The sequence below is a fragment of the Ixodes scapularis genome, unplaced genomic scaffold (assembly GCF_016920785.2).
Source record: "Ixodes scapularis isolate PalLabHiFi unplaced genomic scaffold, ASM1692078v2 ptg001934l_1___fragment_4___debris__unscaffolded, whole genome shotgun sequence".
In the NCBI taxonomy this organism is placed as follows: domain Eukaryota; kingdom Metazoa; phylum Arthropoda; class Arachnida; order Ixodida; family Ixodidae; genus Ixodes; species Ixodes scapularis.
This window is the reverse complement of record NW_024610212.1, coordinates 4,758-30,283: the sequence shown is the minus strand read 5'-3', so window position 1 is coordinate 30,283 and position 25,526 is coordinate 4,758. Positions and strand designations below refer to the sequence as shown.

The 25,526-nt window shown below is 46.8% G+C and overlaps 1 pseudogene; it reads right to left on the bottom strand.

The window, feature by feature from the left end:
* Positions 1-17,619: 17,619 nt before the first annotated feature.
* LOC121834627 lies at positions 17,620-18,483 on the bottom strand (annotated as a pseudogene).
* Positions 18,484-25,526: the final 7,043 nt, after the last annotated feature.

Below are 25,526 nucleotides of genomic sequence, written 5' to 3'. Positions count from 1 at the left end.
CTAGGGAACAATTAACTCGCCAGCAACACCGAATTTGCTAAGGAAATTGCCCGGTCTGAAGCGGGCCTAAGCCCGCTTCAGACGCCGCCATTTCTCTCGGCAACTTCATTTAGCATCTACGGAAAGCTAGGGAACAACTCGCCAGCAACAATAAAATTGCTGGTAAAGTCGCCGAATAGCAAGGCTGAAAATAAGGTAACCTAAAAAAAATAAGAAAACAGCATGCGATGTGAGAATGAACGTGACGTAAGCACGCGACACGTCAGGCTCAGGGGGATAGCACAGACTCAAATTATTAGGCCCTTCCCCTCCTTCTTCCTTTTTCGAAATCCAGCCGACCCTGTATTGTACGCATGCATTCGCTCCGGGCTGCGGTGCGCTAACACTCACGGCCACCGATCCCTCCATGTCATACATACTGGTCATGTCCAAGTTATAGCGCCTAGCGAGGAAAACAATCGAGCACGAAGCACGACATCTGAATATTAAAGATAGGTCCAGGATGACCTCCATTCTGGATTTCGTACGAACGTAAAAAAGAGAAGTTTATTGCTGAAATGAGTAGAAATTTGTCTACCCCTCTGCCGTCCTTATGTTCACTTCATATTTCAAAAGAGAACAATCTCAAGCCTTCCATGTATGCGGGAAGCCGCCATAATTGTAATTATAACGGCAACTTTGGTTGAAGTCATAAGTGAAATTTTTGATGAAGTCCTGCACCTTAAATGTCATGTGGGGAGACATAAAAATAAGTCATATGAATGCAAAATGATTGTACTCTAACAATAACTAACACCTTGGAGCAAAACCGAGCAGGCACAAAACGCCCAAGTGAGACCCATACAATTGCCAACCTTTTTGCAAAGTTAGGTGTTTCTCAAGCGCGCGTCCTTGTGTAACCGATCCCTAACTATCATCATTTTTCTAGGGTGTCAAATGTGCTATCACGGAAACCTCCTATAGACGCCGTGGTCGTTGCTTAGTCGCATGTTTCAAATTCTAAAATATCTGTGTGCCATTGGATTTTTTACTCTACATATTTATACTTTTTACACGAAGAACTAACAACAGGCTGGGATTTATAAAACACATCAAGGCAAGCAAGAACAGTTGCATTTTATTATTGCCCTGAGATTTACCGCATCCAAAGAAACCACTTGCAGGTTGACGATAAATAATGAACTGAAAAAAAGGTTTAATCGGTGAACTTGTGAGCAATGAGCAATGATTATTGCAAAAACAACTGCGGTGCAAAAACCTCGAGCAGTAGCTGGCAAGCATGACGTGTCGTAAGCATTGACGTAAATGCAGTGCCCCTTATGACCTTGTTGCGTGCATTGTCTCTTTCTTGGTTTCTCTTATTTTATATTGAAAGGAATGTTCTCAATATACAAAAACTCTTTGTCCGAGCAAAATGCGCTGTTCTTCAGTAGAAGCGCAGCACCTGTTTTCGCATCTGCAATGTAAACTCTTTGTAATTTACCTCGCTGATTGTTCGCTCGCTCGCATAAGATACTAAAGATATTGCACGTTGTTTACTGCAAAACTTTCTCGCTTCCATTGTGTTCTCGTTACATAGACTCTTATTGTACTTCCAAAAGAAACAATTTTAAAATAACAAAAATCAACTTTTGTCAACTGTTATTTTGTTTAGATAGAAGGGACGGGCTCTAAAGCTGCGTTCCGCAAATCTCTCGCAGGTGTTCTGCAGCGGCTCCCACAGTTCAAGCGCTGCATATCAATGCAAGACGCCGGATATTTTTAAGCTCAGCGACTTCCTCATTGTTTTTCTACTCTCCCAACTGACCACATGTGTGCTGGTCAGCCATGTTTATTGCGGGGGCTTTCGTAACCGCGCTGCCGCAACCGGCAGCCCGGGGGCCAACTGAAACACCTGCAATAGCATAGTGTAACATCCCCCTTCTTTCCGCATTGTGGGATTATCAGTTTTTTTAAGGTACATAGTCCTTCAGATACCGTATTTACTCGAGTAATAGCCGCACTGTTTATGGAGAAAATCTTAGGGTTCGCTTCTCCGCGGAGCACGCGGATCGCCAATTGTCACGATCGACAGCGTGATTCCAGCTGTTTACAGGACAGAAATAACGGAAGGTTGCATTTGTATGGAGACTCGTGTTCCTGATCTAGTTATTCGCCATGTCATTTCAGTGCAACGTGATGATTGGCTATATATGTGCTTTGCGGGAAAGTAGACACAAGGGTCTTGTTCATAAATAGTGCCGCTATTACCCGAGTAAATACGGTAGTTTGGTACTGGGCCTTCACGAACTCGTCAGATATTTAGGCTGCTTGGGCCCTTTGAATTTGCCTTCAGAAGACATTTTGCAGACACAGCTGTCTCCTGCTGGGCCTTCTTCCTGATGATGGCTTTCGGCCTGGTCGTTGTCCACCTCGTTTTCTTCTTAACCACTCCACGTTGGGACTAGCACCTTGCATGACGGCTCTCATTCGCCGAAGTACAAACATTTCTATTCGTTTCAACATCATACGATCTGTTCTTTGCCCTCTGCACGACTAATTTTTGCCCCGTGTGCGTTTTCCTGTGGGTTGGACTCTCACAGAGTCTCCTTGGAGTAGTGGAGGTAGATCTTCCTCTTTTTCATTGTAATTGTTTACCATTATGTTCCTCAGTGCTTGTTTTTGGCGCTTGTAGTTGATTTGTGGAAGTAGCCGCATGGTCGTGGGAAAGAGAGTGCTTCGGGTTCCTTTCCTAATAAGTAGCTGGGGAGGGATGGCATTGAGTTCTTGTCTCGTTGTGCACCGATACTCCAGTAGTGCTGGGTACGGGCCACTTCCATCCATCATTGCTCGCTGTATCTTCTTCGCTGTTTTTACAGCAGTTTCAGCCATGCAGTTGGGCTGCGAATGGCCTGGCCTTGATATCACGTTTTTGAAACCCCATTCTCGTCTAAAATTCACAAGCTCTTTACTTGAAATTTGAGGACCGTTGTCGCTGACAAGAGCTGATGGACGGCCATCTCTTGCAAAGTTCGCTTTCATTTTCCCGATGACCGCGGCTAATGTAGTCCATCGCAGTTGGTTAGCTTGAAAGAATCCATTGTAGTAGTCCACGATCTCAAGAAATGTTTTTGCTTTGCATTACATGAGGTCTGCCCACGCTCTCTCCCATGGTTGGCTTGTCATTAAACTTCATCGTTTCTTTTTTTGTCTGTGAGAGTGAGTTTGGCATATCTCGCATGTCGTGTGTAGTTTGTAAATTCCGAGTTCATCTGTGGCCAGAATGCACTATCTCGTTTTCTTTGAAGTGTGGTTTTCATGTCCATGTGCAATTTACAAAGAGTCTAGCGTTGCGTTCGACGTAACCCTTGCTCGGCACTCGGTAACGATCCCCCACTTTTTACCAAGCACTTTGTGGACGTGCTGGGCCGTGCCACGGCAGTGCTTCGGTTAATACAAATAGCGATCACTCTCGCGCCCAAAACGTTTAACCGCATAATTAGTTAGCCACATGAGCACTGTGTTCGCATTTCGAAGTTAGGCAAGCCGCGCGACACGGAACTCACATCTAGCCGAGCAACCGTAACGACATACGGGCGTTTACGACCAAACACAAAACAGTAGATGACCTCGCTGTGCCAATGTAGAAACATATCACTGAATACTGCTAAAAAAACGATAAATGAGAAAGCCCTTGACAAACTAAGCTTAGGAACGCGGGCAGACGGACGGCAACACGCTAAGCGGTGGAAGACGAGACAGCAAACATAACTCCCGCGGCGCCATGTGGATACTAGCGCTTCTTACGATGTGAGGTCATGTGAATAGCCCCTATAAAACAAGTTAACCCTTAATAATGACACCCGCTGAACCTGAAATTGCAACGTAACCCACAACACCATTGATTTAAAAGTTAGTTTGCAGATTTTAGTTAGCTTCTTATAATTTTGTGTCGGTTATTCTCCTATTAATAACTTAATAAGTGCAAGGCGATTGGGCCTGCAGATATTAGCAAACATTTAGTCAAGGCGACATCCGCTTAACTGTCACTCCCCTTTTCTAATTAGGGTAAAAGCCCCCGTGTGTTGCACCGATGTCACCGGAAAAACAAACCTTAATCACTGATAAACTACATAAAAAGTTCACCTTCGCAATTTCTTTTGTGGCATCTTCCGAAGTAGGTTTCTTGGAGCTCGGCACTAAAAAGGAGCTCAGCGAACTTTGTCGCTTTTGCGGCATCTTCAGAGTCAATTTGAAAGCCACAGGCACAATGAGCCAAAAACGTTTCTCGGCTGGTTGCTATGCATTGTTGGCGGCACTTCCGTGGATGCGTGCAGGTGTGAAATGATCGATGTGGGTGAACGAAATTGTTCAAGCAGGAAGGTAGGCGTCTTCATATGAACGTTGGTGCTCAGAAGTTCGTCCCAAACGTGTAAGTAAACAAACTGTAGGGCCAACGGTTTGGATATGGCTTGACTAAAACGGTACCGGAGACCAAAACTTGATATACCACGGAAGCATCCAAAGGCACGAAAAGAGGATCATCCTGTGCCGTCTGCTTCCTTGCAGCGGAAGCAGACGGAAGGGTGAAGGCCGTACCTGAGAAGGAAGGCCGTACCTGAGAATGCTGTATTGTCGGCGACAAGTGAGGAACGCACACGTTAGCTTCCGCCATGTTTGGTTGCGCGTGCGCGCTCGTGCTATCAAGGGAAGCAAACTCATTAGCCCAGGACCGACGATAGCAACCACTCTGAGACATGAAAATATTACTTCGTTGAGCTTCATCAAATAGTACTTGCACCGGTGACGTTGTGTTCTTACAATGTTCCGGAATAAAACAACCGGAATTGAGAATTTTACATATATGAATGAAAGGAACGTTAATTTTTTTGTTTACTCGCAAGATGTGGTAAATGGGGAGGTTGAGAATTGCTTCGAAGCGCCGGTTAAAGCCGACCCTTTCGGGCGATGCTTTCGACCTTCAAAAGCGCCCGATCACTGTCGTGGTATTACAAAACTCTCAAGATGCGTTTATACGCCCAGTACTTTGCAGCTAGGCCGGACGATTGCTGACCAGCATCGAGCTGCGCGATCCTCATCTCTTGCAGGGACTGCCCCTTCTGTACGCATCCAAGGAAAGACCAGATGCCTCAGTCATGCGCATTGGATGTTCGTCTGAATATAATCAGATATGACAACTGATATAACTCAGCTAAGGAAAACGGCGATACGCTTAATATAAAGATGACACAGATCTGGCCGAGGAAGACCTTCTATGACCGATCTGTGGAATGATAACACGCTCGTCGCGAATATGGCAGACAACAGCAGACGAAGCACATGAGGGAGGTGGAGCCTGAAGTTGTTCACTACTTTGATGTGTGGCACGTATCGAAAAGTAAGTTCAATAATCATTTTCTCCTTAGCCTAATCAAAAGGAAACCACGAGAGCACCTCATCTGACAGAAAGTCGGAATCAGCGATGACTAGTACTTCGTTGTCACTGCAGCTTGTTCGGACATGCCAGCCTGCGGTGGTTGATAAAGAAAGAGCGGGCACATATAAGAATACTGCCTGCTTACTGAGCGATTGAAACACTTGTTTCAAATACGAGAAGAAGCTGCAGGAGCAAACATTGTACGAGTTTTATATCCCCAACCGTGATTGCTGGCTACAAGTCCCATGGAACCGTAGGGTCGCACATCGATGTAGTCCTGGTTGTGCTCACGTTTTTCCTGTTGTTTGAAAGGGATCAGTTGGCCTCCATCAATGAGCACCATTTTGTAGTGAACAGTGATGTGGTTGCTGCGCTATTCGGGCCTAACCGTGACAAAGTGCATAACCTGCTAAATCTTGCTGCATTTTACAAAAATATAAGGAATTCGCGCCAACTTTGCGCCCAAACTTGATTTCAAGTTAGTAATGCTGAAAATATAATAGCTTAGGCCTCGCAAATGGGCCCGATTGTTGCTATACGAATGTGTGAGTTTTCAAAACTTTAGATTATCGCGTCAAATAACGCACTATTTGATCTGATTTCGCATCAAGCACTCGCAGCACTGAAGTTCCTCAATAATTCTTATGTTTGTGTTCTGTTCTGACGGGTTAGTTAGTTTCGTTGAGTGAGTTCTCACCGAAAATTGGTGTACTGCTCTGAAGCGGCAAACACGGAGTTGGCATCGTGATTTTGTGTGTTGCTTTGCTGCAGCGAACCTTTGTGTTAAGGGGAAAGCATTCCTCCAAAGCGAGACGGGACAATTTTTGAATAAAACTGCGCCTTGTGTATATGATCCACTTTCTCTGGTATCCTGGCGGTACCTTTTTTCCAATGCTATACTTGTCAAGTATACCTCTCTACTGCAGAAACGTTTTATATGGATTTCTTTAAGTTCATTTTATGCCAACTTTTTTGTTAAGTCATCACTTTTACATAGGAATGAGCAAGTTATTACTAAATTAGCAGAAGTATTGAATGAAAGCTTGGAAAAAACTACAACGAGTTAGGCGGAATTGTTTTTAAGGAGTTGTATCAATCGTTCACAATCCAATTGTTGTTATGAAGTTCTAGATATAATAAACGAAAAGTAGCCCAAGAGCCTAGATATAATAAACGAAAAGTAGCACAAGACCACGGAACAAAGAAGACAGGGACTTCTGTTTTTTGTTTGCTATGTTTAATTAATCAGTCCATTAAATAATTTTAGTTCTATATATAAAATATATTTGTCGTTTCACAATAAAATTATCTTTCTTTTTTTTTTTCTGAATTAAAAATTTCAGTTTTATCACATCCCCTAGAACTTCTAACATTATTTCACTGGGATTCCGTACCTAAAATAACCATTCACCGCAGTTCGTGCTGTCCGTCATCAGTCGTCTTGTTACCGTGTCTGGTGCTTCTATATGCAACTAAGCAGCTAGTTTTGTGCTTGAGGAAATCAATCCTGCTGTGCAATCGATGATAACAAAAGGTTGCACATAAGTGAGAAGCCAAAGTAGACACTGCCTAGTTGGACATGTCAACACATGTGGACATGTCAACACATGGGTCTTAGTGTAATATTTGCAGCGTTATCAATGAAAATGAAGTGTGCACTCATGCACCAAAAGTTCTTTTTGCTGCTACAAAATGGAGTTTTGGCTGCTCCAAGAGCTGCTCCAAAACGACATAGACCTATCACATCATTGAGTGATGTATTTCACTCCAGGTTGTGGGATGTTGCTACCAACACAGGTACCGATAGAGTAACCAAAGGATTGTCTCAACAGCGGCGATATCTCAAAGGAGACGTCAAACCTAGTAGCCCGCGGTCCCCACATCTCCGCGGCAATATAGACGAACGTTTAGGGCTACATTACCGCGGGTCCGTTCGATAAATCACCTCCGTCGGTGCCAATGATCGTCTACCTCGTCTCACTCTCTCGAATGTAGCGGAAGAGAAGACACATGTACCAGAGTAAGGACAGAGTCCAAGAGCATTTATTAGAAAACTCTTAAAATGAACTACAATGTCCGCATCCAAAATGCCCCCCCCCCCCCCCCCGCGCCGGCAAGGTAAGAAAAGGTCCTTACCTGGCCAGACGCGGGAGTCCGGAGAGCCAAGACCGGGGAAGCATCGGGGAAGTCGCCGACACACGTCCTATCTCTTTCGCGGTCACCCGGACGAGTCCCTTTCCCGAAAGCGGGAAAACAAGAGGCGAAACCTCCTCGCCTGTCGGCAGTGATTCGCATCCGAGCGGGGAGACGGAAGAGGTGCCCCCGGGAGAGAGTGAGAGGAGGGCCCCCAAGCCAGGCGGCCCTCCGCCTCACGAACAGGTCGGAGCTCACGGCGAAGAAGGCCGAGCGTTCCGACCCGCGGCCGTTATCACAGCCATCGGGGAAGGGAGACCAGAGGAATCCCCACATCCCCCCCTCCTTAAAACGGTAGGTGGGTCTCAAGAAAGAATAAAGGAGGCCCACCTGCTCTCATAAAATAATATATCTCTCTGTGCACCCCCAAACATATACACGCGACACCCAGCGCGCGTCTTCACAGTGTCCGCCGTCTACAGCTGGCCCGCAGGACCGAAGACCCGGAAAGTTCAAGTTCCAGGCACTTCACAGTCGCCGCCACAGCACCGCAGAGCATCAAGGCACCGTGCTGACGCCGCTGGACCCAGGTGTCGCGGTACGAGCCGGCCTGCAGTGGGGGGCAGTCAGGCGGTCGTGAAGGCGGAAGCACCAAAAAGACCAACGACCGCCGCCCACCAGCGGAGACCAGCTGGGGAAGTCCCAGACACGCTGCCCGGGGGGCTCGGCGCCATCTCGGCCGCAGTGGGCTGGTGAAGGGGAGTAGACGACCTGGGAGCAGACCTGCGAAGTCGTAATGCGCCAGCAGCCAACACGCCCAGAGCCGGCCATAGACCTCCCCAAAGGGAAGAAAGGGCGCCGCCGCCTCCAAACGAGGGGACGCGCGCAACCGACGCTCGCCTGCCTCGGGCCGCAAAGGCGGCAAAACGGGCAGGGGCAAACGACAAACAAAAACCACAAAAAAAGGTGGCCAGTTTGTCAACGGTGACAGGAACATGCCAGAGTGACCCGATTCGACACCGGAAGAAGAAGCCATAAAAAGAGGGCCCCTCCGTTCGAAACGCGTCCACATACCAAGCAAACTAATTGAGTTCGCTTAATGTGGGCACCGGGGAGAGAGCTTCTAGGAAAAAAGCCGAGTTCTCAATCCTTTGCGCAGGCAGTTAACACAGAGGCTGCCTACAATACCCGGTTTCATAGTTACCGGAAGAGTCCGTTGACTATAAGTGGCCAAAAACAGATAACAGTCTGCAGCTGGCCCGTCTTCTGAAGTCGAGGTAAAGGGATACGGGGACTTCGAAGGGGCGGATAGAAAGCAACCGCCATGCATGCGCGTCTGCGAGCGGGGAAGATGCAAGTTCCCGCGCAAAATAGCCGCCATCTTGCTCCCCACGGAGGAAGACAAAAGGGGCCGCAGCTCACACGCTCAAACCTGCCAGCTTCGCCAAATATTTGAGCTAGCTAGCTTACCGAGGATAGAAAAACATGTCTTGCACTCGATACGGCTTGATCAAGGGCTCACAACAATGTGGACCCTTCTTTTGAGGCAAGGCCAGGTTTCAGAGCAACGTAACAGCTAAGAGTCTTAGAGTCACTCTTCCACCTGGATCACACGAGTCTGACAGATATCGCCAAAGGGCGCTCTGGCTACATGGCGCCTGGGATTCAGAGCAACGTAACCTCCGAAAGTCTTAGAGTCACTCGTCCACCCAGATACTGTCAAAGTGCGCCTCAGACCGCGTAGCGCCACCACCATGAACGCGAAACTAGTGTCGTTCTTGGAAAACAACAACAGGCTGCAGGAGTACGCTGGCATCAGGCAGAAACGAATCTTTCCCGAAGAAAACCCTCCGCGCCCACTGCAATACCAGCAGTGAATCCAGCGCGCGCGTCAACAGTATGTGAACTGCTTCTCGACGCCGACGGTTACGCGGCCCGGCTCCCGGAGCCCGTCAGTAGCAGTACCAGCTACTTATCGACGTTATTGGCAGGCGCACCGTCCGACTCTAACTGAGTGTCCGCGACTACTCAGAGTCAAAGAAAACGCGAATATTTACATTCCCAGACTGCACTGCTGATCCTTCGCTACTCTTTTCTGCCAAGCCTCACTCGCCGCCGGACATGAAAGTCCGAATGGTTCTCAAAAACATCATCAAAACTTCTATATACATTTCCCAGGACAAGTTGTTGGTGGCGCACAAGGAACCCAAATACACACAGGTGAAAGGTTCGCCTCAAGCATGGAGAACAAAGAGTCTCCCGCAACAACGAATGTTGCTTGACGCACGCTAGTTCAAAACAGGAACACGCGTACGAATCACACCGCGCTCGCTCATAGGAGTGGCACTGCGGGTTGCCGACTCGACATTAATCGCTCAACCATAAGTGGCGAGATCAGGACGCTCGTGGTACGGGGCGATCAAAGGCAAGGAACTGCTGGCAAAGGCCGGACAAAAGGACGGAGGCCAGGAGCCACGACCACGATAAAGGAAGTCGTGGCCCCACGTTGGGCGCCATTTTATGTGGGATCTTGCTACCAACACAGGTACCGTTAGAGTAACCAAAGGATTGTCTCAACAGCGGCGATATCTCAAAGGAGCCGTCAAACCTAGTAGCCCGCGGTCCCCATATCTCCGCGGCAATATAGACGAACGTTTAGGGCTACATTACCGCGGGTCCGTTCGATAAATCACCTCCGTCGGTGCCAATGATCGTCTACCTCGTCTCACTCTCTCGAATGTAGCGGAAGAGAAGACACATGTACCAGAGTAAGGACAGAGTCCAAGAGCATTTATTAGAACACTCTTAAAATGAACTACAATGTCCGCATCCAAAATGCCCCCCCGCGCCGGCAAGGTAAGAAAAGGTCCTTACCTGGCCAGACGCGGGAGTCCGGAGAGCCAAGACCGGGGAAGCATCGGGGAAGTCGCCGACACACGTCCTATCTCTTTCGCGGTCACCCGGACGAGTCCCTTTCCCGAAAGCGGGAAAACAAGAGGCGAAACCTCCTCGCCTGTCGGCAGTGATTCGCATCCGAGCGGGGAGACGGAAGAGGTGCCCCCGGGAGAGAGTGAGAGGAGGGCCCCCAAGCCAGGCGGCCCTCCGCCTCACGAACAGGTCGGAGCTCACGGCGAAGAAGGCCGAGCGTTCCGACCCGCGGCCGTTATCACAGCCATCGGGGAAGGGAGACCAGAGGAATCCCCACAAGGTATAAAGGAAGCTATCACAGCGGCAAGCAAGGCCCCTGGGCGCACCGCACTCGATGTCTGGGTCCAGGCAGCTGCAAACCACATGCTTTGGTGTGCCGCAGCAAGCAGGGGCAATGGGGACCTGCTCGTGGAAGCATGGGCAAGCATGGTACGCCACGTTGCTAATATCGACAATGGCCATGGCGGTCTGTAGACTACGTGGCTCCACGGACACCTGGACGACGTAGACTGGCTTTCTCCAGGTGAAGAAAAAAAGCCTATATACCCCTTAAGGTATATGCTGGCATGCCTTATTGTGGTACAGCAGTGCACTGCAAAGAAGCTATGTGACAATCGTTGTTCATGACATATCTCAAGTTCTTAAATCTTACTTGAAACGGACAGTTTAAGACAGCTGTCTCAGCAGTACAAGCACTGTGAGCCAGCCATACCTCTTTTCCTACCTATAGTAAGCTGCAGGTCCAGACGGTAGGGCGAGGAAAGGTAAAGCTGGAAAGGAGGAAGCAAACGGAAGGCTAGAGAGGAGAGGAGGAAACCTCTGTCAAGCGTTCGGTCTGCTTCCTCCTCCCCAGTCTCTCTTTCCATCACCCTATCTTCTTAAACTGTAACTTACTTTAGTAGTGAAAGTGCTTGTGAGATGCAGAAACCTTCAGTGGTGCAACTTTTTGTAGTTAAAGTATATCATGGGCAGATCTCATTTGGACATTACCCTCTTTTTAGGGATGCCTACTCACGACAAGTTTGCCGCCATCGTGACCTCGAAACGCCTCTTGAAGGACTTGCGCCAGTTGTCACCCGACACCCAGACATTTTCTCTGGAATAATTTCATAACGTCTTAAATTGGTTTGCTCCAAAGTGGACACCATTCTCGTCAGAGGGCAAGCTTGCCAGGTTGGTATATATATGTATATATATATATATATATATATATATATATATATATATATATATATATATATATATATATATATATATATGTGCACAAACATACGTGACATGGCGAAAGTTTTAGATCAACATAATGTCTCTTACAATACCAAAGTCTGAAAATTTTGTCTGCGTATCCAGGGTAATGTGACTATGTGACCCACCCATACACTAACGCAAGGCTGCTATATCACGCCGTGATTGACACAAGAATGACTTACATGATGTGATCATTAGTATCCAATGATGTTCCGATCAAGATGAAAGCACATCACTACCGTTTGATGCGGCAGTGATTGGCGTAGAGCATAAGCTTGTGCTGCGAAACTCGGGAGCCGTGGGTTGTAACGAACGCCGTCTTGGAGACCGACAGGCGTCCAAGCGACCTTCCAAGATGCCAGCAGACGTGGGAAAACGTCCAGGGATTTCTACGTTCCAAGAACCCATTGGGCTCCCGAAAGCCCAAGGACAAGCGGCGGCGGCGAGACGAGAGTGCTGGACAGCGTCCTTTCAAGAGGCCCGCCGACGTGGGAAAAAGACCAGCCACTCGGCCTTCCAGGAATCCCACAGTGGCCCACGAGGTCAATGCATCCTTTCCCGACCTTCCCAGGTGGACCCCACCCGTCGGGCGCCCCACACCCAATTACCTTCCCTTCGGAAGAGGAAGCCGCTGCAGCAGCAATCATGGATGCGCGCCGCGCCGACCCCGCCGACCCCTCGGGGGACAAGCGGACACGTCTTTGGGACAGCTAATCTGCATGGTGTTGATGGCGTCTGTGGGCGGAGACGAGGGTGTGTCGCTGTGTGTGGGGGAGGAGCTGACACAGCTAGCTGAAATCCCTACGTGGGGAATGTAGGGAAGCGCGTCCCGTTAAAAGAAGCGGACTTCTTCGGGACTCCTGTCTTCTGATGCTGTTTTTCGACCCTGTACAAATGTAAAGTAAACCCGTTGTCAAAAGAGGCCCTGCTTCCGAGCTCCTTCTGCCTGATGTCCTGGTCGGCGCCTGGCTCCAGCGGAGCCCGACAGCAAGGACGACCCTGGAGCTGTTACAACTGGTGGCAGCGGTGGGATCGAGTTCAACGACCAGTGAGCGGCGGCGCCGAAAGATTTCATGGACCGTGATCCGAGTCTGGTGAGTGACGGCATCCTTTCTCTTTCGCCAGGCCTGTAAAATAGAGTTGAGGATTTTGCAGGGGCGTGGGGACTACCTTGGGAGTTTGGAAGTTTTGAAGTTGGTACTTCCTGGTAGTGGAGCAAAGTTTGCCGCCCAGATAGGTCGCGGACATGGAGCTGCAGCGCTTGCTGAAATCGGAGTTGCTCGACTTGTGTGAAGAGCTTGGGGTTGAGGCGGGCACATCAATGAAAAAAATGGAGCTCGTTAAGGCTATTCAGGAAGAGGGTCTTGACAACGATGAAATTGAGGTAATGTGGAAACGAATCAAAAACCGAAACGAAGACGATGCAAAATTTAAAGAATTGGAACTTGAAAAACTTCGTCTAGAGGTGGAACTGAGGAAGACGAACGGAGGACCAGAGATGGAGGTAGCAGGCAGCCGAAATCTCTATGACATGTCGAAGCTGATACAACCTTTTAAGGTAGGACAGGACATGGGTCTCTACCTTGTAAACTTCGAGAGGGCATGTGAAAGGGCCCGTTTTAACCGGGACTCTTGGCCGAGAAGGTTGCTGGGTGTACTGCCCTGCGAGGCAGCCGGGGTAATCGCCAGGCTAACTGCGGAAGAGGCGGACGATTACGAGTGTGTGAAGGGCTGTTTGCTCAAAAAGTACCGCCTGTCGGCGGAAGCGTTCCGACAAAAGTTCCGAAGCGTGAGCAAAAAGCCAGAGGCTAGCTACGCGGAGTTCGCGTACGAACTGAGGTCGTATCTTATCGAATGGATGAAGGTAGCCAAGTCGTATGACGACAAAGAAAGGATTCTGGAGGTGGTCGCGCTGGAACAGTTTTATAAGACCCTAAGTGAACCCATGCGGACTTGGATTCAAGACAAAACAGATGTAGACTCCGTCTACAAGGCCGCGGATTTCGCGGACGAGTATAGCTCGCGCAGAAACAACAAAGAAGGAACGGGGAAAACCTTCGAAAAGACAAACTGGGACGAGCGACGCGGCAAGGGATGGAAAGGGCGAGAGCCTACGGGAAGGAATACTGAGGAAAATCGGGGGGATGAGGAAACGAAAGCATCCCAGGGCAGTGACGCGGACGATAGGCAAAAGAAGAAAGCATTCGAGGCAAGGAAGCCTATAACGTGCTTCAATTGCCATGAGACAGGGCACATCGCCGCAAGATGCACTAAACCAAGGGTGGTTTTCGCCTGCGCTAGTCACTGCGCGGAAAATGATGAGCTCCTGAGCCTGTACCTGTTCGACATGACGGTAAACGGGAAGGCATGCCGCGTGTTGCGTGACAGTGGAGCCACCATTGACCTTGTTCACCCTACTTATGTCACCGAAGCCAACTACAATGGAAAGTGTAGTTGGATCAAGTCGGTGTTAGACAAAGGGAGCGTGTGTCTTCCCGTGGCGGATGTCCTCGTTTCTGGTCCGTTCGGAGAGGTTCGCACTGAGGCGGCGGTTTCGGACAAACTGCCGCCGCAGTACCGTTACCTGTTTTCTAACCGAACAGAGAAGATTCTAAGAGAGCAGGGCAAAAGCCTCGGGGAGGGTCTCGTTCAGGCAGTCATAAGAGCTAAAGCTCACGAGATGTCCACGCGGCTTGCTTATGACGATTCTAGCCCGGGAAATCTAAAAGACTCTCCAGTAAGGGTTTTAGAGCAGAGTAGCCCTAAAGAGACGAGGAAAGGGTTAGAAAGCGAGAAAAGCTCCGCGTTAGACAGGGAAACCCCCGACGAGCAGCTGACGCAGACAGATGGGGTGCTATTAGCCCCTACCTCAAAAGGCTTCGAACAGCTCGTCTCCGAAACAAGGGTAGTGCTCATCGAAGAGCAGATGGCCGATCCCAGTCTGACCAAGCTTTGGGAAACTTGCAAGCATGGCGTGGCGCGAAAAAACGTCACCTTTCCTGTCCACGAGGACGTACTGTACTTTGCCAAGTTAATTTTTGTGATTGCGGGCCTGGTGATTGCGGAGAGCGTGGCGTCGCTTACTGGATTTGTGTGTTGCGGTCTGTGTTTCTTTGGGGTGTTGGCCATTCTCGACGACCTCAAAGCTGATCTCTTCAGGAGAGCAGCGGAAACTCCTCCCCTTCAGAGATCTTCCCGTCCGTGGAGGAGCTGTAACGAACGCCGTCTTGGAGACCGACAGGCGTCCAAGCGACCTTCCAAGAAGCCAGCAGACGTGGGAAAACGTCCAGGGATTTCTACGTTCCAAGAACCCATTGGGCTCCCGAAAGCCCAAGGACAAGCGGCGGCGGCGAGACGAGAGTGCTGGACAGCGTCCTTTCAAGAGGCCCGCCGACGTGGGAAAAAGACCAGCCACTCGGCCTTCCAGGAATCCCACAGTGGCCCACGAGGTCAATGCATCCTTTCCCGACCTTCCCAGGTGGACCCCACCCGTCGGGCGCCCCGCACCCAATTACCTTCCCTTCGGAAGAGGAAGCCGCTGCAGCAGCAATCATGGATGCGCGCCGCGCCGACCCCGCCGACCCCTCGGGGGACAAGCGGACACGTCTTTGGGACAGCTAATCTGCATGGTGTTGATGGCGTCTGTGGGCGGAGACGAGGGTGTGTCGCTGTGTGTGGGGGAGGAGCTGACACAGCTAGCTGAAATCCCTACGTGGGGAATGTAGGGAAGCGCGTCCCGTTAAAAGAAGCGGACTTCTTCGGGACTCCTGTCTTCTGATGCTGTTTTTCGACCCTGTACAAATGTAAAGTAAACCCGTTGTCAAAAGAGGCCCTGCTTCCGAGCTCCTTCTGCCTGATGTCCTGGTCGGCGCCTGGCTCCAGCGGAGCCCGACAGCAAGGACGACCCTGGAGCTGTTACAGGGTTCAACACTCATCCCGGCACATTTCAATCTGAAGGAGCGTTGTACCGGCATGCGGCCCTGTGTTACTACTAAGCCCAGACGAGCGGCCTTTGATGTGCACACACTACACTGTCTAAATTTCTCATCTACAGCAAGTAACAATGTTCATAAAATCTCTTGCAGACTAACTGACCGCTGTAGAAGCACCAAATAACAAATTTGACAGCTCACTCTTGATGGTTCGGAAAGAAATCTCTATTTGCCCCACAAGGAACTCATCCCCCCGACCTCTAGCTCGGAAACTGTTTTTGCGGGTTTAGAGATAAGGCTATCAAAGTCACAACACGCGCAGCAGCCTGCAGATTAAACAAAATTGCTTAGCCAATTGGGGATTACCCAAAGGGCAGTCCTTTCATTTGGCCATTTGTATAGGCATCTCCCTCCGTGAAAGCTAGAGAGCACTTTTAAATGAGAAAACAAGGCACACTGAGCATTACTTTCTAGTTTTTTTCAATGCTGAGGCTGCATCTGAAATACAATCATAAAAAGACTATCCCAGAAATCTTTATAAGTCTCTTTCATTGCACGCTTTGGTTGCTTTCGTTGGGAAAAAAGAAGGACGGGAGGGAGGAGCGGCACGATAAACTGAAAGTCATGCCAAACAAATGGAATGCTGTGGTTTGTCGTAATACCTGGCCTTTGCACACCATGTAGGACTCGCCTGGCAGCGCTACACTTTAAGGTGAACGCGGAACGTGAACAAGCGATCACGAGAGATCGAGATCATCAATTGAAAGTGAAGACACCGAAGGCAAGGAAGGGGCACCATGTAGTGTGTCCGATGAAGACAGAGATAACACATGGTAGCTTTGCACGTATGTTACATCACCCTTTCAGACAATGTTAGTGATGTGATTGGCTTCAGTCATTTTGGAGCACCTTTTGGAACATCCAAAACTTTTGGAGCGTATAGGCACACACCTCATTTGCATTCCTACCACTGCATATCTGTGAAGTTTCCTGTGTTGGCCAGCCTAACTGCAAGACGCTGTCTATTTTGTCTTCCGCCCTCCGTGCAACGTTTTATTGACATCAATTGTATGGCAGGTTTGATTCACTCAAAAAAAAAAGAACTAGATGTTTACTTCAAAATAGAAACACCAGGCACAATAACAACAACGTGCTGACTGATGAAGGAAAGTCTAAACTGTCATGAATGGTTCTTTAGGTATGCAGTCAAAGGTAAACCAAAGTGATGTTAGAATAGAATAATATTAGGTACCTGAATTGACATTTCATCCAACTTTTAAAATTGTAGTAAAACTGTAATTTATTTTATTAAGAGAAAAACAAAGCTTTTTCATTTGATTATGAACACCAGTGACATTTAATATGTAGATCTTTGTGATAGCAAAAATCGACATGTCAACGATAAGCATCCTTAAAACCCAGCCGACCTGATTAAAGTTATTAGAGTTTCCACCCCCTGCGCCAGTCAGTTAGGTTTAATTTACTCTAATCACTGTGTCATCGCAAAGATGGAAGCAATATAAAGGTGATAACTATACAAGAAAACCGACAAAAATAAACGTTGAGCACAGTTCATATACAAAACTAACCCGCCTGGACAGATCACGAACATGAGAAATATTGCGAGTATTGGCAGTGTTTGACAGAGATATTAAATCGAGTAATCGATTTGATATCTGTGTTCGAAATGGCCTCGAATAATCGAGAATTATTCGAGGCCATAATCAAAGTGCATTTGGCGCTGCTTGATTAGCGCTATCGGGTTGCAATGTCTAAAGCGAAACGAAGCATAGTTAAATATTTACGAAACTCTTGCACGCTAAATAAACTTTGAACAGGCCAAGAATCTCGAGAACGAGCAACACCATCAGGGCACCGGACTGAAACAGTGATCATTGCAATGGCTAACGCTGGCTTGCAGACAGCACAGTGCTTTAGTCATTTGTCGCCATAGTATGCAAGCTATGGAAAGCCAGTTTTCGCATAGTGACTATGGGTGCTCGCGCTAGTGCTCACACTGCATACGGTCACAGAACTGCGGGAACTGGAGAGGTTCAGGAATCTCCACATGGCTCGGTTAGGACTGCCCACATCACACGTCACACAGAGCACACGCAGTGAAATGTCCGCACAAAGCTTGATTAAGTCAAAAACAAACTTCTTCGGCTCGTCTCCGTTGATATATGCGCCCGTGTAGTGGTATGCTACGACTTGCTTCCAGAGCGAGTTGATCCCTCCCACCATAAAAACGAGAGCATTGTTTGCACGATGATCACTCTTGGGCAGCGTCGTTTTGCCAAGCAAAGTGTCATTGCCACGGTCCAACACAACGCCTTTTCGAATTTTCATTTCATCAAGAAAAACGAAGCAATCCTTTTCAATGTCTGACATTGCAGCGACTTTCGTTTCCATTGCACGACATATTTCAGTTACCACACCGGGCTTAAATGACAGGTGTTGCAGTCTCCAGCACAGCGTCCTTCTCGTTGGGAGGGGGTTGCCCTGCTCAAGTAAGTCATACCCTGTGGAGCCACAGGCAAACTTGAGCTGTAGTCCCTTCCGTATGGTGTCAGCACTCCAAGCACAGCCTCCTCTGTTCAGTTTTTCGAAAACACGTTCTTGGTCTTTGTTTAGAAATGTCAAATTTCTGCTCAAGGTGGAAAGTTTTGTTTCTAGCTGCCTTCTTTTTCTTACAGCTCTCTTTAACTTCTTCTTTGCAGCTGACAGGCTTTCTTTCTACTCGCAGTTTTTCCTTTTTGTGTCTTGCAAAGTTTTCTGCAGTTCACTTGTATGCAGTGTCGCGATATCAACTGTATCGTTCAGGCGATCGTGAACATTTCTTCTGAAATAGGGTTTGCCTGAGTGTCCTCCGTGCCAGAGTCTTCTTAGTCCGAGACTCCTGCCGCAGAAATTGACGAAGGCCCTGCAGTGGTGGCACCTCCACGATCAGCCGGATGAGCTCGCGGTGCAGGGGGCTTTCTTCGCTTCGGCTGCGCTGCGCAGAAAAGGGAGAGACAGCACAGATTGAAACACAAAATAACATTGTACGCCAACGAGTGAGGCACAGACAGTAATAGTACCTCATATAGTAATAGTAACACTTACATCTGAAATCAAACAACGTAGGTACAGCTGTCCACTTGAGAAGTCGCCGTCCATCTTGTCGGTTCATCTCGTACTGGTGTTCTTCGAAGTGGCGCTTAAATAAACAAGAAATAAGAGTGTTATTTATGTGCACATTGGAAGGCACAAACCTGAGTGTAAACAAAAATTGAAGAAAATATATGCATAATATCTCACGTCAAAACAATCCTGAATATATTTTCAAAATGTTACCGTAAAATGCGTTTTATTTTATTTATTCTTTCGACCTTTCACGAAGGGAGCTATGTGAAGTACTGATAAAAAAGGGACAAGGTCATGTCATTTCGTCAAGCACGTCGAGCTGTGCGACATGACCATATAATGTATTACACGCCGACTACCGAGATATGTCGCAATTTGTGCATTGGCGAGTATCGTCTCGGAAACATACATTGATCATGCTCGAGATTCACCATCAACGATTATTTTCATACACACACAAAAAGAATGCAACTAAGAAAAGAAAATTTGGTGTCCAGTCGCGAATCAAGGCTATTGATCGAAAGGCGAAGATATCATGCAGTCACTGAACTACCGCAACTTGGTTTACGTGCGCGCGACAATATTCCGCGCTTATCATATCGTTTCAGGGTCTTCGAATAGTAAAATAAGCACTAAAAGTTATCACAAAGTTGTGCACGAGCGAGAAACTCGCACGCTGAAGAGCTACCGCCTCAACCTATATTAATCGGGGAAGTCTAATTAGTGAATATGCCCTAATAGCAGAAAAGGGGTATCGATATTGGTACTACCATTAAAACTCGGGATAGGATGCTTTAGAAAATTAATTCCTTACGTCACAACTCCGATTGATCGCTCGATCCGACCGGTGAGACAAAGCGAGGGCTGATTTTGAGTCGAGCAACTCCGATTATGAAGCAATCGATCGGAGCTGCTAAGACAATTTCTGAATACTGCCAAATATCGTAATAAAGTGGTTGTGCTTTTGTAACTTACCTCTCAGATCCTCGAGGTGTGACCTGCCTTCCAGGAATCGCGCTTGACGCAGGACTCCCATTTCCTTCTTCGCGCCTTTTCTTGCGGAAAGCGGAAGCATCTGACTTCCTTTGCCGACGAAGCGGCACACAGCGGTACAGAACAGTCGGTCATGCTTTTCTGCTCGGACGACTGCTGTTGAGATCAGTAAGGCCCACCGATCTCTATGAGATCAGTGGTAAGAACAAAGACCTTTTCCGCGCACAGTCCGACCCACGGTGAAAGATAGTCGCGCCGCACGTCCAACCTAGAGTCACTAAATAAGCTACGTCCAACCGCTCGCACCGCACGCATACCCCGCATACTCCGTCGTTTGAACCAAGATGGCGTCGTGGCGAGGAGGTGGCGGCGTGGCGCGGGTCAAAGGATGTCCTCACCCTGCAAGGCGGCGCTGACATCGAGGCACCCTACGTTAAGGGCAGGGGGGTAAAGGTGGGTGAGGAGGAGTGGCAAATCCCGTGCGCCGACACCCGGGGTCCCGAGTGAACGATCGCAAAAGAGAGCGACAGAACACGAGAGAAAGAAAGCAACGTTGCCATGGTAAACGCGAAGAGTGAAAACTCTCAGCAGTATAAACAGTGATAATTTAACGTTGTAAACTAAATTCTGAGCTATTCTAACGCTTATAAAAAGCAATAAAGTCATTACGCTGCATTAACTTCCCTTCTGTCGAAATCTCGGAAATCTGGTGGTTGCGCAGTTTCGTATTCCTCAACCGCGCCCACCCGTGCCCCACCGGCGAAGCTGGGTATATGGTTTATGGTGAATTCCACTCGTAGATCTGGAGCGCTTTCCAAAATCCGCGAGGGAGGCGAAATTCCGCTCCGTGGGACCCGCTCCGTATCGACGAGGGGAAGATAAACTTGCATTTTTGGAGCGACCTCCCCCACACCCCTCCCCACCCCTTCTCCTTCCGCCGTTCAAAATGGCCGCTGCTCGAACTTGACCAGCCCACCAACGCCTCAGCCGGCTGATCTTTCCGACGACCGGTGACGACTGTCACTGCTTAGCTGCAGAAGTAACACGCGACATAGGCCGGGCGGAATTATACGTACCACGGCGCCCATGTCACAAATAGCGAAGACGTCCGCGTTCGGCACCGTCACATACCTTTCGGCCGCCTCGAAGCGGCGGGGCACGAACAGCGATTGCCAGCGGTGGAGTTCAGATTGCTAGTACGACTTTAATAAACACAGAGGTAACAAACCATCACTTGCGCGGTCGTTGCCTAACCACTTCTTGCTTTATTTCACGGGAAAACGCCGATGGAATGCAGTGTAAAAAGGTAAACAATCACTGGCTGCAGAATGAATAGGCCTAACCTTGCGTCTGCCTCCGGCTTTTCTGTCGTTCTTTTTTTCGTTCTTCCTCGGTGATCACAGATGTCAGCGCTTACGATTTGCCACGCTCCACATTCCCGGCTTTTTATCCCTGATCTACGCGAAATAGAAGTGTTCGAGCCGTCACAGTCCAGAGTAAACAACCGACGCACCCGAACAGATACAACTCCACGACCCGACCGTGGCCCGACCGGCCCGCCGATCTCTCCAACCTCGCCGCGCATGCGCACCGCCGATTTAGACGGAAATCACGTGGGCCGCTCTGTCAATTTCCGGAGAGATCTGTGAAATCCCGCAGAGCAAGTTCGGCGGAGTTTGGGGCGCTCCGTGGAGCGGGCGCTGCCAGAGATCTACGAGCGGAAGATGACCAACTTGTGCCAGATCTGCGAGCGGAATATGCGCCCTCCAAATGGAGCGCTTTTGGAGCGCTCGAGATCTGCGAGTGGAATTCACCATTAGTTTAGCGTTAACGCTAGGCCGTACATCTGCACGCTAGGCAAAAAGAAAGCTTCGTAAGGAACGCGAATATCTTTCCACCGGTAAGTTCGTGGATTGTTGAAGTTCACGAAACTGCTCTGATGATGTAACCGTGTTTGGGACCCCGAGGGTCTGCCTGCATGATCTGCCGCTTGCGGCAGCCAGAATGCATGGGAAAATGGCGGACCTTTTCCTCTAGAGTTAGTATGTATGATCTCTATGGTTAAGGGAATCCGCAGCGCCATCTCTGGATAAGGCAAAGAAACATGGCCGTCGTTCGGTGTCTCCCCGACAGCTGCCGCTCCGCTGTTGAAAAAAATCAGTTCTTATTATTTATTTTTTTTACTCAAAGTTCCGACTTGAAATTTTAGCACAACAACGTGACCAGTTAAACATATTTTGGAGAAAAGTTGCTACAATATCCGTCAAGACCTTGATTTTTGCGAACCATTTTAGCGTGTAGTTGTTTTTTTTTGTATTTTGTGACACCCTGTATATTAGTTTCTCAGCAACTATTTTGTTTTGTGGAAACGAATTGAAACCAAATCCTCACTGAATATTTATCTGGAATCGAAGTTTACTTTTTAACACGTTTCTGAGTTTTGGAACTAATTCTATAACCTGTCTGTTTCTAACAATCTCCATCATTTCTCCGTACACGGCATTGTTCATTACCTTAAAGAAATCGTTTTTCAAAGGCATTTTTTCTATGACTTTGCGCTTTTGTGTTTCGGTCAATGTAGTAATCCTTAATAAAAAGGTTTCTCCTTGAATCTAAGTATCTGTGTATCTTGGCTGTTTTTATTCCAGGATTAATGTATTTCTTTAAGGCCATGTAAAGAACGATGTTTTTGTGCGTTTGTTTTTCTAAGGTTCAGAGAAGTTTTTTTGTTGAGTTAGCTGAGGCCAATAGAAAATCATTATGTTTATCGTTTAATTCTTCGGGATATTTAAGATCGACTTCGAGTATGTAACCATATTCTTTTGATAAGTACTCAAAATGATCTATAAACTCGATATCATCATATGTAAACAATTGGCATAAGGCCCGCCTATATAGGCCTGTTTGCATCTAATTACATGGTTTGGTTGAATCGTATTTTGGTATATATTTATCAATTGCTTCCGCATATCTGTGTGTTACATCGGTCGTTCCACCTCTTATTTCTTTTTTTTTATCATAAGGAAGATAATTATACTTGTAAACTTCTAAATTTTAAACTTTAACATAGCGTCTCATTCTAAACCCAGAGTTGTATAGTACAAACATGGGTCTAATTTATATGTGACAAACATCTTAGAAGTTTTCGAATGCATCAGCTAGTAATAAAACAGCTTGTTTGAAATACAGGTCAGAGTAGTCTCCTAATGTTTTGCAATAAATGTTTATGAACTATTAATTTCCTTTCATACTCTTCGCCTTTTATTTCATCTCTTGTCATCTTACTTTAAAGTTTATCTTTTGAAAAAAGTTCGGTTTCACAACATTAAAAAAAAAATGGTGTAATCATATGGAAATACAACTTGTAACGGGATGTCGTCAATCAGATATCTGGAGGCCTCTTTTAACTGTTTCTTTGATACATTTTAAACAATTAAGCTCATTCAAACTTTTGTGTATAAATCTAAAGCTATCTAGAAATCACAATTAAATTTTTCCTTTGCTATTTTTGAGAATTACATGTATTTTTCTTCGTTGTTTGGAAGAAGCTTCCAATCCGGTTTGTCATATCCTAGTTTTTTTTTTTTAAATAAATAAATGACAGTTTTCGTATAGTTTATGAAATTAAGCTGGAATAAATCTGGAGGCATGATAATTGACATTACAACTGTTACAGGCCTGGACTCTATATTTTCCAGTCGAATGATCGTGATCGTATACCTTGTTATCCTTGAATGTTGGCGAAATTACAGCAAAGGCAAGGATGGAAGAACGTAGAGACAGGAAAGAGCGCTACTTACAACTGGCGTTTTACACGAAGTGAGAAAAAGGCAGAAAAGTACTGACATTTAAAATATAAAAAAGAAAGATACGTATAAAACATGAGAAATTGTCAGTGAATGCATCAATGCCAGATTGAGAGAGCATGACCTCGCGCTCAAGGCTTCACCAGCGGAACATCTATAGCGGTGCACGTTCGGGACTGTCAATGCACCATATTGTTCAAAAGCACTAAAGTGCTAAAACGTTTCAGAGAAAAAAGAAGTAGAGAAATCTACCAAGCGCACATGATTATAAAAAGGAGGTGTGTGCATCAGTGCGCCCTCAGTGGCCCTATCGGAGAAAGAATGGAGATACCTTGATCCGTGTCCCTGACGTCAAAATCCGGCTGCGTGTTGGATGTGGCCCAGGCGACAAAATGCAAAGAGCTGTTGACATGGTCCCCCGGAAAAGTGTTCGCCACACAAATCATGAACAAAGGTTTCCCTCGTGACCTGGAGGTCGCTGTTGTTTGGACCAACGTGGGTTTTGGACAGCGCGGTCAAGCATCGAACTTAAACCTTAATCCATTTTTTTCTCCGCCACTTTTTTTTCTCGTATTATTTTGTTATTTCTCTTTCGTTTCCGCACCCTCTTTCACTGAAACTTTCTCATGTTTTTATTCTTATCTTTCTTTTTTATATTTTAAATGTCAGTACTTCTTCTGTCTTTCTCTCACTTAGTATTAAAACGCCAGTTGTAAGTAGCGCTCTTTCCTGTCTACGTTCTTCCTTCCTTGTCTTTGCGGTAATTTTACCAAGATGTATAGCCAACTAGCCCATCAGATGAGTTTAATATCCTTGAATGGTTTTAGACATATGTATAGCATTTATGGGCATTATTGCGTATTTCTCGTTTTTTTTCCTTTAGAGGAATCATTTCTTTGTTTATCCTGGTAATTTATGAATTTATATAGAAATATTAGTAATCTTTTCACACAAAAGAAGATTTGCAGTATTTTTACCATGATAAACATACAGTGGAGCATTTATATTATTGTAAGCACTAATAACATAGATTCTAAAACTGGATGGTATGTGATTTTGGTATCTTGTTCCAGCATACTGATTCACTGGCTGAAGAACAGATTCGAACTCAGCACAGATAGCATACGGAAGTCTGAGTTTACGAAAATAATTATTGAAATCAGTATAACAGGGCTTTGGTAATACCGCTTTTACAATCCCAGTATTTTGACTAATTTCTTTGTGATCATTCCAAATATCTTCCTTTGTGGTTTGATAAAGACATCGTTCGCATTCTATACTTTTCCATTGTGCTCTGAGTGGGAGACTAATCTGCTTATATTCTTTATTCAGCAATAATATTCTTTATAGAATGGGAAATATGCTCTACTTTTATAATCAGTTACCTTTCCATTATAGAGTACAGCAACGGTACCATCGAGGGCAAATATATTAATTTTTATTTTATTCTGTCTTTCCAACTTTGGGTAATCGTTGGCTTAAACCAGAAATGTAATGCCTTCAAAATTTTTGTGCATTCTGATAATCCTCATATTTGGATACTCCATCAACATGATCGTTTGCTAGGTGTAATTTTGAGAGTACAACCCACATAAAACATTTGTTGTCCATATTTTGAACATTGATCACAGCATTCTTAGCCTTTATGTCATCTGGTAGAGGTATGTAACTTGCCGCTTTCAATGGCTGAAATTTAGCGACTGCCGTATTTATTCCAATTACTTTTCAAAAGTTCCAACGTGATCCTTCCAATTCACATTATTCAAATTTAATAAGAATCTCGTTATGAATCTCTTTTTTCTAATCTAGGCTGTCTATGATATCTATCCTCGGAAGGACTACCATACACAAGGATCTGGTCTTCTCTCTCTATTTCAACGTCTAGACAAATATTTACACGAATTTTCGCCTCTAATGTTACTATTTCGAGTATCTTCGCAAGGC